Here is a 15,147-nt window from a genome sequence, read left to right as displayed (position 1 = left end):
TCTCACATAGCTACAGGATGGACGGCTCTTCATGCACTGAGGATTTCAAATGGCATCTTCTCATGCTCATTCAGCAACTGCTCTAGGGTTACATGAAAGAAATCAAGTCTAGTCCTTTTCCCCAACAAGCTCAGTGAAATAAATAAAGTCTAGTCCTTTTCCCTAACAAGCTCAAGGTTGGAACAAACAAAAAGCTAAGTAAACAACTGCTATATAATGGGACAGCTGCTACATCAGAGAGTAAAAATTGCGTGCTGTGAGAACACAGGAAAGAACAACGCAATCTGCTGGAGGAGTCTGATGAGGCTTTACAACGGTGATGTTTGGGGTGAGTCTTAAAGGACAAATAGGATCCTTTTTTTGTTTCTGTTTTTTTGTTTGTTTGTTTTTTGAGACAGAGTGTCACTCCATCACCCAGCCTGGAGTGTAATGGCACGATCGCAGCTCACTACAACCTCTGCCTCCCAAGTTCAAGCAATTCTCATCCCTCAGCCTCCCAAGTTATTGAGACTACAGGCACAAACCACCACGCCTGACTGATAAGGACGATTAGGATTCTAAGTGAAAGGATATTCCAGGAAGAAGGAACTACAAATGTGCAAGCCTGTGGTTTGCTTCACAACAAGCTGAATGTAGCCAGAGCACTGGGGGTGTGATGAACTGTGATGCTGGCTACACAGGAAGGCACCAGAGGGTAAGGAATCTTGATTGCTAAGCCCACTGCTAAGCCTATTCTGGATTTCATCATGTGGTGGGGAAGCAAGAAAGACTGCAAATCCAAGAAGTTATTGTTGTCAGATCTGTGCTTTAGAAAGATCATGCAGGTAGCTATGTGAACAACTTGAAGGATAGAGAAACTAGAGACACGGACAGGAATTACACGTATATTATAAAGGTTTAAGTAAAAGAAAATAAATACCTGGAAAAGAAGAGGAGCAAAGATAAAATGCAAAAGACTTTTCTGAGTTGCAACAAACAGAACTTGGTCAAATTGTAGGTGCCAAGGGAGGTTAAAGAGAAATCAAGAGTGAAACCAAGGCTTTTTAGCTAACTTGGTAAACAATGATGCCATTAATTGACTCAGGAGAAGGGTTAGGAGGAAAACGTTCAGAATGGGGAGAATAATGAATAAAAGCAATAAATTTGGCTTTGGATTAGCTGCATGTGAACCATCTGTAATAAATCCCAAACACAGGCCGGGTGCGGTGGCTCACGCCTGTAATCCCAGCACACTGGGAGGCCAAGGCGGCCAAATCACTTGAACTCAGGACTTTGAGACCCGCCTGGGCAACACGGTGAAACCCTGTCTCTACATAAAATACAAAATTTAGCTGGGCGTGGTGGCATGCTCCTGTAGTCCTAGCTACTTGGGAGGCTGAAGCAGGAGGATCACTTGAGCCCAGGATGCAGAGGATGCAGTGAGTTGAGAATGCACCACTGTACTCCAGCCGGGGTGACAGAGCAAGACCCTGTCTCAAAACAAAACAAAAAACTCAAGCACTATCTATAAGACAGTGGTTCTCCAAGCGTGATTCCCCAGACAGCAGCAGCACCATCACCAGGCAACTTGTTACAAATGCAAATTCTCTAGGCTTACTCCCAAACTACTAAAATCAGAGACTCTGAGGGTAAGGTCCAGCAATCACTGCTTTTACAAGCTTTCCGAGAGATTTAGCAGGGTCACAATTAAAAGCAGTAAGAAATAGAAACAAAAATCACAGGTGGAGGTGCTAAGTCTGAGGATGGAATCGGGACACTTCTTTCTCTGGGATAGACAAGAAGTTAATATAAAGGTATTAGGACATTTTTATGTGGCGAGGGGAGGAAGCTGAGACAGTTCGTGCCTAGCGGCCTCTACTCTGTTTTTGAAACAGGATCCGCTACTGACAATGTCAGGCATGCAGTGGAAACCCTGAGGAGATCATTCATGTTCTCGGCTAAAATTTTCTCTCTTTGATTGACCACAGTCACTGAAAGCAATGTGTAATTTCTAATTCTCTGAGCTCACCACAGGTGCCAGCAAAGGAGTCACTCAACAAATATTGGCTGACTGGATGAAAAAACAAAAAACTAGCAAGAAGAGTTGGCAGAATTCCATTTGCCTTTCTTCTGTTGAAGCAGTTTTAGAATTTCTAAAATGCTCTGGCAAAGAATTAACATTATTCATGGCATTTAATTAGTTCCTATGCTCACTAGCCATCCCATCATTTAATTTTTTTTTTTTTTTTTTTTTTTTTGGAGACAGAGTCTCACCCTGTCGCCCAGGCTGGAGGGCAGTGGCACAATCTCAGCTCACTGCAACCTCCGATACCTGGGTTCAAGCAATTCTCCTGCCTCAGCCTCCCAAGTAGCTGAGATAACAAGTGCACACCACCACGCCTGGCTAACTTTTAAAATATTTTTAGTAGAGATGGGGTTTCACCATATTGCTCAGGCTGGTCTCAAACTCCTGACCTCAGATGATCCTCCCGCCTCAGCCTCCCAAAGTGCTAGGATTACAGGCGTGAGCCACTGTGCCTGGCCCATTATTTAATTTTTAACATCATTGTATTTCCAGATAATAAAAACTGCCTTTGACTAACCTAATTTTTAAGGAAAAGTTAAATTTCTATAATGCAAGGACTATGTATACAAGTCAACAGATTTCTACTACTGTGTTTTATCACTGAGCTAGATGCCACGCTGAATATATTAAAAGAATGAGGGAAATAATGCTTGATCAGTGCCATTTGCAAGCCCTGCACTAGGTACATCATATTTATTAGCTCATTTAATCTTCACCAGGAAATATGCCTATCTCCATTCTTCCACTCCAAGGAGCTTATTGTCTACATTTGAGAACTAAGACTAACACAACCCAAAGAATATAATCAGAAGTTAAGACATACACAAAATGAAGAAACAACTCAAAGCTGTTCATTAAAGGTTGACTGAGAAGAAGAGGGGAAAACATCCTTTTCCTTAATTTTAAACTGACTTGCTGATAGGTCAAAGCAGAAATTTTAAAAAATGTATTTGGATGGTGACAGAAGTATGTATCCAGTCACGTCACTGTTCAACCGCCCCTAATTAAGTCCTTCTACCGCTCCGCCAGCTCCCAGTCCTCCTGAATCTCCTTCTGCCTAGCTTTGTGGTACTCTTCCCCCCAGCACTTGGAGCAGAAACCCTGCCAGGCAGGGTTGCCGTAGTAACCACATCCTTTCTTGCACAGGAGGTCCGACTGATGCACATGAATTCCTCCGCGTTCAGACTTAAGGCTCATCTTCTTCCTGCTAACCAATGAACAAACAACAAAGTGCTGTTGAAAAGGAATTATCATTCTACTAACTAAAATATTACCAATTATGAAGAAACAGGGAGTGATTCCATTATCTTCAAGCTGTAAGAGAGGGAAGAAGGGAATGAAGGAGGGAGGGAATGAGGGAGGGAAAGAGGGGAGGAAGGAACAAAGAAAAAGGAAAAGTTAACTATGGTAAATTCCTGAAACAGTCATATTAAAGACTTATTCCCTGCCGAAAATACACAGAACCCATGAAGAAAGGGCTAACATTGGATTAAATACCTAAATGTAAAGGCTGGAAACTAGAAAACTTAGGGGAAAAGCTTCCCGACACTGGATTTTGCAATGACTTCTAGGATATGACACCAAAAGCACAGGCAACAAAAGCAAAATCAGACAAATATATTAATTACATCAAAATTTAAAATGTCTGCACAACACAGGAACCAACTGACAGAGTAAAACTGAACAACACACAGAATGAGAGAACATATCTGCAAACCACATATATAATAAGGGGTTAATATCCAGAATATAAGGGAACTCCTACAAGCCAATAACAAAAAAAATAATAATAATAATCTGGTTAACAAATGGGAAAAGGACTTCAATAGACAATTCTCCAAAGCTATAGCAACAGCCAACAAACATGTGAAAAAATGCTCAACATCACTAATCATCACGGAAATGCAAATCAAAACCACAATGAGATATCACTTCATATCCATTAGGATGGCTACTGTAAAAGAAAACAAACCCAGGATGGGCACAGCGGCTCATGTCACTTTGGGAGGCCAAGGTGGGAGGATCACTTGAGGCTAGGAGTTCAGGACCAGCCTGGGCAACAGAGCAAGACCCCATCTTTACAAAAAAATACAAAAACTAGTGGGGTGTGATGGCGTATGCCTGTAGTCCCAGCTACTCGGGAGGCTGAGACAGGAGGATCGCCTCTCCAGGAGATGGAGGCTGCAGTGAGCTATGGATCACATCACTGCACTCCAGCCTGGGTGACAGAGCGAGGCCTTGTCCAGAAAGAAGAGAAGAGAAAAAAATTGAAATAATATCATACTTTCCAAAGTCAGTTTTCTTTTCTACTGTATAATATTTAAACTCATTTGTTCATAGTCTCACAGCTGTATGGTAAATCGCTATGTAACAATTTCCTTTCAAACTAAAACCACATGGTCCTCATTCTTCTCCACAATAACAAACTGCCAAACAAGCACAGTAAAAAACCAGCACTCTACAGCATTCATTCAAGAGACTCACATGTGCAGATAAAATTAGGCCCTATATCTTGGAGGTCTCATTAATTTAACTCAAACATTTACTAAGTGCCAACTGTGTGCAGAGAATTAAGCTAGATGACACTGGTGATGCAATGGATAGAACACGTCCTTGCCCTCATGAAGCTCATAACCAAAAGTACAGGCAGACTGAAAAACGTGGAAAAAGAGAAAGTGTTAGGAAACTGTTGAGGAGTAACACACATACAAATTCTGACCTAGGGAGTATAGAGAGACCACTTGGGGATGCTGGTGATAGACCTTAAAGAGCCTGTGTTGAAAGGGTCTTGGAAACATGACAGAAAGGGGAAGGATATTCTGGACAGGAAGAATGCCTTTCACAAAAAGCTCAGAAGCAGGGAGGCAAATGTAAAATATGAATGATATAGTATAGACAGAAGGTAAACTAAACAAGTTAGGTGGCAAGTCAAATCATGATGGATTTTTAAAACTCGAAGCTACTGAGTGCGGATGGAAAGTCACCAGCTATCAAACCTGACAGTATGCAATGTGCACTACTTTTGAGGATTCTGAAAAGCAAAATGGAGAAGTGGGGAAGACCAGAATTGAAAGTATCACCCAGCCGTCTAAGAGATTACCACTTTCTCCCATCCAATACCACCAGCCAACCTGGAAATGGGCCCCACAGCACAGAGAAAGCTCCTCTAGTTCGGGCTCCAGGCATGTGAAAGGGAACTCCTAACAGCCAGAAAGAATATGGGGATCCCCCCACTTACCATCTCCCCCTTCTCTTGAGCCACAGTGCCCAGCAATCGTGTGCTCTCTCTGCAGCTATGGCTGAAATGAGAGTGCAGGAGCCAAACTCTGAGGCAGGAGAACTATCAATTTTTCCCAATCTCTATCCTTGGTCTCAAATGTGCAGGCAGTGGTGGAAAGACATGGCAGAGTGGGGTAACTAAATCCACAGTTTTCTGGACAAAAGAAAGAAAATATGAGCCCTTTGAGAACACAAAGTGTGAAAAAAATTGCTGAGGAGAACTCCAGAAAGCAATTTCTAGGCTTACCCCTAAGCTGCATATGCATGGATCTGACGCTATTCAGTACCAAAGGTTTCCAAATTGGAACTAACAGAGAGACCACTATGCAGGTCTCAGATCAGCACATACACGAAACAGATGGAAACAGCACTACGAAACTCTAAACAATATACTGACATTAAAGCCACAACCCACAGAACCTGTATACCAAACTTGGCAACACAACAAAACACTTTTGCTCTGGGAATAACTGTTTAGAAAATGAAAAGACAAGCTACGGAATGGGAGAAAATAATTGCAAATCACCTATTTGGCAAAGAACTTACATACCCAGAATGTATAAAGAACTCTCAAAACTCAGTTGTCAGAAAACAAACCACCCAATTTAAAAATGAGCAAAAAGTCTCAACAGACACTTTACCAAAGAAGTTATACACACCGGTGTCCCACATTTCCGTGAGAAGCCTTTGCTACATACTGCCCAGTCAAAGATGTTTGTATATTGAACATCCTTACAAGAGAAAGATGATAGCTCCTTCCACAGCAGAAGATAATTTGTTAACTGTCCAGTACAGTAAATATAATGTCTCCCTTCATATCAAAGGTTTGAAACATCTGTTTGCCACCTCTTATGAGAGCTGAGTTCCCTGAGCTCGGATTTCCTACTCGTGTCATTGCCCACAGGGAACTTACAGGGCAAAGGGTACTCCACGTGGACATGAGGCTGGTTCTACTGATGTCCTGTGACCTGTGTCCTCTTCTTTTGCCTCTAACCCAGGAGTTTCATGTCTTGGGCCAATATCCATGAAACCGTGGAGACTAACTTGCTACGTTTAAGTAGGGAGAACTCAAAATTCAGGTCCCTTGCAGTTATTGACATGGTGGCAAATAAGCATATGAATAGTTGTTCAACATTGTTCAGTCATTAGAGAAATGCAAATTAAAACCGCCATGAACTGTCACTCAAATCGATTAGAATGGCTAAAATAGAAAATACTGACACAGCCTTGGCAACGTGGCAAAACCCTGTTTCTACCAAAAAAAAAATACAAAAAAAATTAGGGAGGGATGGTGGTGCATGGTTGTGGTCGCAGCTACTCAGTAGGCTGAGGTGGGAGCATCACTTGAGCCTGGGAGGTGGAAGTTGCAGCAAGCCAAGATCACACCACTGCCCTCCAGCCTGGGTGACAGAGTGAGACTCCACCTCAGAAAAAAAAATAAATACTGACAATACCAAGCGGTAGCAGGGATGCAGAGCAACTAAAACCCTCATACCTTCCTAGTGGAATGCAAAATAGTACAGACACTAGAGAAAACACTTTTATGGTTTCATAAAAATGTATACATACAACGACCATCCAACCATGCAATCCCTCTCCTGGGTATTTCCTCTAGAGAAATACAAACTGCTATTTACTCAAAATTCTGTACATAAACAGTTATAGTAGCAATATTTGTGATGACAAAAAAATGACAACTAAAATATCCTTCAATGGGTGAATGAATAAACAAACTATGGTGCATCCATACAACAGAATGCTACTCAGGAAAACAAGAACAACAGGTATTAGTACACCCAATAACTTCGATGAAATCTCAGAGGCTTTCTGCTGATAGAAGCCAGCATCTTAGTTCCTTCTGGCTGCAGTAACAAAATACCATAAACTGGGTAGGTTATAAAAAACAGAAATTTATTTCTCACAGTTCAGGAAGCTGGAAAGTTCAAGATCAAAAAGTCAACAGATGTTGGTGTCTGGTGGTTCACTGAAGGTACCTTCTCCCTGTGTCCTCACATGGCTAGGCTCTCTGCGGTCTCTTATAGGTGCACTAATCCCAATCATGAGGGCTCCACTTTCATGAACTAATCACCTCCCAAAGGCTCCGCCTCCTAGTACCATCGCCTTGTGGATTAGAATTTCAACATATGAATTTGGAGGACACACAAAGATTCAGACCATAGCAGTCATCTTAAAAGTTTACATTCTGTATGATTCCATTTAAGAACTAGGGGTAGGAAAGGATGTGACTATAAAGGATCAACACAAGAAAGTTTTTTGGGGTGATGAAACTGTTCTGTATTCTGATTGTGGAGGTGTTTACATAAATCTAATAAAATTTTAAAATTCACAGAACATTATACTCCTTCTGAATCAATTTGACTCTACGATAAAAAAAAAAAACAAAAAACAAAAAACAACAACCTCAGCCGGGCATAGTGGCTCACGCCTATAATCCCAGCACTTTGGGAGGCCGAGGTGGGTGGATCACCTGAGGGCAGGAGTTCGAGACCAGCCTGGCCAACATGGCAAAACCCCGTCTCTGTTAAACATACAAAAATTAGCTGGGCATGGTGGCAGACATCTGTAATCTCAGCTACTCGGGACGCTGAGACACGAGAATCGCATGAACCTGGGAGATGGAGGTTGCAGTGAGCCAAGATCATGCCATTGCACTCCAGCCTGGGCAACGGAGGGAGACGCCGTCTCAAAAAAAAAACAAAAAAAACAAAAAAAAACTTGAGAGGCAATGTCTAGGTTGGATTAGGGAGAAGTACAGAACAGGAGACACAGATGCTGACCAAGAGACAACTACAATTAGAGGACTTGAGGTAACACAGTGGGTAGCCAGGCGTGGTGGCGCTTGCCTGTAATCCCAGGTACTCAAGAGACTGAGGCACGAGAATCGCTTGGACCTGGGAGGCAGAGGCAGAGGCTGCGGTAAGCCGAGATCGCACCACTGCACTCCAGCCTGGGCAACAGAGTGAAATCCTGTCTCAAAAATAAATAAATAAATAAGAGGTAACAACTGGGAAGGGAAAGACGACGGATGGTAATCTACCTTAGAGGTCAGATCTATAAGAGTTATTTAATGAGACTTCGCAGGGAGAGGGAAATGTAATTAGAAAGAACTCTCAACTTTACTGTTTACTTCCTCTACAAGGTTAAAGCCTCCCAAAGTCAGGATTTAGATCTAAGACACCAGCCATTTATAAATAGTAGATGAGGATTAGGTAGAAACAAAGAAAATAAGAAGTAGAAAAAAAAGAAGAAGAAAAATAGTCCTAAAATGTTAACCTGCAGAAACTTTAAAGACCATCTACGACGTCCTATTGTAAGAGATGAAGATACTAACATTAAGAAATCATAACTTATTCCATCAAAAAGATATTAAGTGGCAGAGACATCACTAAGCTTCCTTTTCTTTTTTTTGGAACACAGGGTGTGTCATTCAAGCTGGAAAAGCTGGAGTACAGTGGCGTGATCACAGCTCACTGCAGCCTTCACTTCCTGAACTCAAGCAATACTCCCACCACTCAGCCACCATGCCTGGCTAATTGTTGTATTTTTTTGTAGAGGCGGTGTTTTGCCATGTTATCCAGGCTGGTCTTGAACTCCTGGGCTCAAGTAAGCCTACACTTAGAATACCAAGTCCTGGGATTCAAATTATTTTGAAAGTCTAAGCTAATCTTCTCGCCATTATCATCCTGATGTCCCTTATCTTCCCTTCCAAGAGAAATGGGCAAAAGGAAATACCTATTTTTTCCATAGATCAATTAAGTTATTAAAATTTGTACTATAAGTATGATAACACTAGTTGATGTTACTAAAATGAACATAGTTTGGGGAGTCTGCCTAGCACATGTGCAAATACCTCCTGTGTATCAGGAAACTGTCCTCCGAATCCAAAAAGATAAGCTGGCAGAAGCTATGTTTGTATAATTTGAATGGTCCCCCAATTCAGGGTCACAGCTGATTGCCCCAAACTGTGTCAGAGTCTTTTGCTTCGAATTTTGGAAATGGGACTAAGTCGGGGCTGTTCTCTTAAATGATGGAGCTGTGTGACATGACCATCTTCCATCAAGTGGTCCAAGTATCAGGACAGTCTACAGAATGAAATAGACATACGCCAAGAAGCAGAGAAAGGTAGAAGGTCCTGTACGTCCTGAGTGATTTTAATCTCCCAGTTCCAATCCCTGACTAAGGTTTAGCTGCACGCCCACCCTCAGATTCTGAGTCATACCCCCGGTCCCCTAACTGCTTTTTTCTTTTTTTAATCAAGCTAGTTCCAGTACAGCCTATTATCTATGCCAAAAGACTGGTACAGATGCTCTTTAAGAGCTAGAAAAAAAATAAAGGAGTGCTCTGTGGATTACTTGGCACACATTAAAAGCTCAGCATGTATTAGACAGAAACAATAACAACAGCTTCGAGTCTAAGAAGACTGATTTGGTGTGGACCATAAAATCACAGAGATCAGTCAAATCTGCACTCAAACCCCAGCTCTGCCACATACTAGAAATGTGACTTTAGGCAAACTATGTAATATTTCTGAAACTCCCTTTCCTATCTCCCTCTCCAGCCTCTCTGCTCCTCTCATTCTCTATCTTTTCACCAAACTCAGCCTCATAGGACCTGTGCACCCATGACCTTCACTCTCTGGTGCTACAACTGTGATTATGTCACCTTACACTGCAAAAAAAGACTTGGCAGATATAATTAAGTTGACTGATAATGGAAATAAGGAGATTATCCTAGATTATCTAGATGGGCCCAACAAAAGCACATGAACCCTAAAATGCTGAAGAGAACAAGGACCCAGAATGGCCAAAACAATCTTCAAAAAGAATGTAAGAAAACTGACATTTCCTGATTTGAAGTTACTACAAGGCCATAGGAATTACTACAGCGTGGTACTGGTACAAGGACAGTCACAGAAATCAACGGAATAGAACTGAGATTCCAGAAATAAACCCACACGTCTTCTGTCAACTGATTTTCCACAAAAGTACCAAGACCATTCAATGGAGAAAAAAGAGTCTTTTCAACGAACAGTGCTGGGAAAATTGGATAGCCACGTACAAAAGAACGATGTTAGATGTTAGATGCTTACTTCATACCGTGTACAAAAATTAACTCAGAATCAATCAAAGACCTAAATGTAAAAGCTCTCAGAAGAAAATATAGAGGTAAAATTTTCATACTGGACTTGACAAAGGATTCTTAGATATGACACCAAAAGCAGGAGCAACAAAAGACAGATAAATTGTACTCCAACAAGATTTTAATCTTTGTGCTTCAAAGGACCTTATCAAGTGAAAATAGAACCCACAGAATGAGGGAAAATATCTGCAAGTCATTTATGTAATAAAGAACTCATAACCAGAACATATAAAGAGTTCTTATAACTCAATAATAAAAAGTAAGTAACAATTGTTTCAGCGGGTAAAAGATCTGAATGGACATTTCTCCAGAAAGAAAGGCAAACAGTCATGAGTATGTGAAAAGATGTTTCACATCATCAGTCATCAAGGAAACGCAAAACGAAACCATAATGAGATGCCACTTCACATCCAGTAGGGTAACTAGAACCAAAAAGTCAGAAATAACAAGTGTTGGCAAGGATGTGGGGAAACTGGAACCCTCATACATTGCTTGTAGAAATGTAAAATGGTACAGCCATTGTGGAGAAGTCTGGTCATTTCTCAAATGATTAAACAATATTACCATAGAAACCAGCAATTTCACTCCTAGACTAAGAGAAATAAAAACATGTGGCCACAGAGAAACTTGTACATGAATGTTTGTATCAGCATTATCCGTAATAGTCCAAGAGCAGAAACAACCCAAATGTACATCAGATGATGAATTAATAAACAAAATGTGGAATGAAGTACTGATATATGCTACAACATGGTGAACCCTGAAAATATGCCAAGTGAGAGATGCCAGTTATAAAAGACCACCCGTTATATGATTCCATTCATCTGAACATCCATACCACGGAAATCTAGAGAAAACAGAAAATAGACTGGTGGTCACTGAGCACTAAGAGGGGAGAGGATGGGAATAAAGGGGATAGAGAAAGGGCATGGGTTCCTTTTTGAGATAATGAAAATGTTCTAAAGTTGGCTGTGGTAATGGTTGTCACTTAATTGTGCACTTTTAAAACGGAGAATTGTATAGTATGTGAATTATACCTCAATAAAGCTGTCTTTTTAAAAAACAGAAGAGACAGAATGTGAAGTTAGAGAGAGTCAAAGCACTATTGATGGTTTTGAAGCTGGAGGAGACTAAAAGCCAAGAAATTTGACTGGCTTCTAGAAGCTGAGAATGACTTCTGGCTGACAGCCAGCAAAGAAATGAGGACCTCAGACCTTCACCACATGAAAATGAATTCTGCCAACATGAGTGCGTCTGGAAGGAGACTCTCCCTATCACCTCCAAATAAAAACCCAGGCTGGCCGATGCTTAATTCTGACCTCCTGAGGTCCTCAGCAGAATACCCAGCGGAGCCTGCTTGGACCTCTAATCTACAGAACTTAAGAGATAATAAATGAGTGCTATGGACTAGGGGCGATGGCTCACGCCTGTATTCCCAGTACTTAGGAAGGCTGAAGTAGGACGACTGATCGAGGCTGGGAATTTGAGGTTGCAGCGAGCTATGACTGCACCACTGAACTCCAGCATGGGCAACAGAGACCTTGTCTTTTAAAAAAATAAAAATAAAAAATAAATGAATGTTGTTTTAAACTGCTATCCTTTCCACTTCCCCCTTTGTTGGGAGAGGCTTTGCACATGCTGTTCCAATGTGAGGAATGCTATGCTCCTTGCTGTCCAGGTGGTGGTTTCTTTCTCATTGTTTAGATCTAAGCTTTCACGTCAGATTGTGAGAGGCCTTCCCTAGCCTCTGTGAAATACTACCTACCCCAACCTACCCAACCCTCTCCTCTGTCCTGGGCCAAATGCCACTTCTCCATGTCCTATTATTATTCTTTGGGAGGGGTAGAGACGGGTTCTTACCACGTAGCCCAGGCTGGCCTTGAACTTCTTACAGATGTGAGCCACCATGCCCAGCCTTCATGTCCTATTTCTTTTTTTTTCTTTCTTTTCTTTTCTTGAGACAGGGTCTCACACCCTGTCACCTAGACTAGAGTGCAGTGGTGCCATCATGGCTCACAACACTCGACCTCCTCAGGCTCAAGTGATCCTCTCACCTTAACCTCTTGAGTAGCTGGGACTATAGCATGTGGCGCCACACCTGGCTAAGTTTTATATTTTTTGTAGAGACAGGGTTTCGCCATATTGACCAGGCTGATCTCGAATTCCTGGCCTCAAGTGATCCACCCACCCTGGCCTCCCAAAGTGCTGGAATTATAGGCATGAGCCACTGCACCCAGCCTCCATGTCCTATTTCTAATAAATATTTTTTATTTACTTATTTACCTGTTGGTCTGTCTCCCTCACTGCCAGAATGCAATTTGCTGAGGACAGAGACCTTATTTTCCTTCTCCACTGTTACATTTCTAGTGACTCAAATAGAACCAGTGTGGTGTTATAATATATATTGACTTCTGTCCACGGTTCCTGGCTGGTAACTACCATAGTGCTCATACTAGACTTTTTTTTTTTTTTTTTTTTGGAACAGGATCTCACTCTGTTGCCCGAGCTGGAGTGCAATGGTAAGATCTCGGCTCTCTGCAACCTCTGCCTCCCGGGTTCAAGCGATTCTCCTGCCTCAGCCTCCCGAGCAGCTGGGAATACAGGCGCCCGCCATTAAGCCCGGCTAATTTTTTGTATTTTTAGTAGAGACGGGTTTTCACTATGTTGGCCAGGCTGGTCTCGAACTCCTGACCTCGTGATTCGCCCGCTTCCGCCTCCCAAAGTGCTGAGATTACAGGCATGAGCCACCGTGCCGGGCCCTCTCTCTTCTATTTAAAAGGACAGGCACAGCCTTTGGAACTGAATGTCTTTCCTCAGGCCTCACAATAGAAAATGAGGAAAGTTCATTCTAACAACTGGCTGCCTTAAGAAACAGAATTTGGGATTCTTTCCCTTCCAGCTCCTGTTGAGTCAAAGGCAAAGGCAATAACCCAATAAATGTGGTGAGACAGTAAATGGAAACTGACATAAACACAGCAATAAAAGCCTACTTCCTTCTTGACAATCAATACATAATGGAACGGGTATGATTTTACACCATAGAAGATCAGAGAATAACAGAATTTGGGCTGAAGAAAGCTTAGAAAGAAGCCACAACATTTTCCATACCTTTTGATTTTCAAAACGATTCTTAAGATTTGTCGAGAGTATTTGTTTTCAATTGTTTCAGTGAGGCTCAGTTTGACCACATGTAACCAAAACAGAGAATTTCATGGAGGATGGTCACAGGATTGGCTTAGAAATGTAATCCTGTGAGCTGCCCCGTTTTATAAAGGATAAGGTTCCGATGGCTGCACCGAATGCTTCTCCTTTCAATGAGGCTGGGCCGAGTTGGGCTCCCAGCGGCTAGGGCATTTTTAGTCCATCTTGGTCTCTCACCTCTGCCTCCTGCTTAGCTGTCAGAATGCCAGGCGGCTGTGCAGCCCAAAGCAGCCCATTCCGTTTTAAACTTGCTCAGTTTGCAATCAGGTAACCCGCTACTGACAACAGAACCCTCAAGGCCTGTTTATATGCGGTTCTCAGGTTTAGGTCTAGGGAATTTTCCAGGAAGCTTAGTGTTCAGGGAGGAAATCGTTTTGCTTTTGCTAATCAAAGAGACACAAAAGCACAGCCGAGTCCCGAAGCTGGCACACGGGAAATCGAGTACCACTGTCCCCTCACCACAGCATGCAACAATCATTTGGGGAGCGGGGAAAATGTCCCCACCTTCCCCGAGCCTGGGGCACCCTTCATCCCACGGCCCCAGCTAGTAGTGGTCTCGACACCACGCTCGATGCAGGCTCACATGCCAAAGCTGGAAAGGGGAAGTCCAGCCCCAAGTAAAGCGACCGAGGAAGGACACAGTGGCAGCCAAGGGCTGACCCCTAACCCCAGTTCCGAAAGACAGTGTGGAAGAGCGTCAGCGCGGCAGCCCTTAAAGCACTCTGCTGGTCTGGCCGCGGCCCCTCCCCTGTGCACCCCCACCTGCTGTGAAGCTCCCCAAGCTCCTTCTTGCCCAAATGCTTTGGAAACTGCCAAAGGACACTCAGAGGCCAGGGAATGTGACAGGCAAGCATAAACATGTAGAAGAGATGGCACCAACATAGCAGGCACGCAGGGCCGGCGCTCGCAGGGGTCGAGGATCTGGAGCCAGGCCCCCGCCGCGGCAGCTGCGCCAGTGGTGCCAAGACCAAGCAGGCGGCGTCGACGCACACCGGGCACCGAGTCTGCAAAAGGGGCCCTGAGCGGACTGCCGGACATCTCGCAGACTGCGGGCAGCGATCGTGGCGGCCGCCTCCCCGGGGCTCCACAGCCGACCTGCCGCCTGCCGCGGCCATCCCCGGCCCGCTCCTGTCAGGCCCCCCACCGGAGCCCCAGAGGCGCCCGCTCTGCGCGGCCGCGCAGCCCAGCTGCATGGAGCCCAGCGCAGTGCCCCGGCCGGCCAAGCCAGCCACGGCGCGGGAAACCGCGGCCCACCAAGGCAAGGGCAGGAAGGAGATGGCGGCGGCCTCAGCTCAATATTTTTTTCTCAAAGGCATATCATAGTTTTAGCTTTGCTGCAGCCATTTCATCCATAATCACTTCCTGTGGCTGGGTAAAGTGATACACACATACACACACATGCGCACACTGGTTTAGAGAAATACAAAACGCAATGCCTAGAC

General features: G+C 43.4%; 1 pseudogene; it reads right to left on the bottom strand.

Moving 5' to 3' along the window:
• Positions 1 to 5,507: 5,507 nt before the first annotated feature.
• Positions 5,508 to 14,898, bottom strand: LOC134761675 (uncharacterized; annotated as a pseudogene).
• Positions 14,899 to 15,147: the final 249 nt, after the last annotated feature.

This window comes from Pongo abelii, chromosome 6 (assembly GCF_028885655.2).
Source record: "Pongo abelii isolate AG06213 chromosome 6, NHGRI_mPonAbe1-v2.0_pri, whole genome shotgun sequence".
Taxonomy (NCBI): Eukaryota; Metazoa; Chordata; class Mammalia; order Primates; family Hominidae; genus Pongo; species Pongo abelii.
The sequence above is the reverse complement of the archived record's forward strand: the minus strand, read 5'-3'. Positions and strand labels throughout refer to the sequence as shown.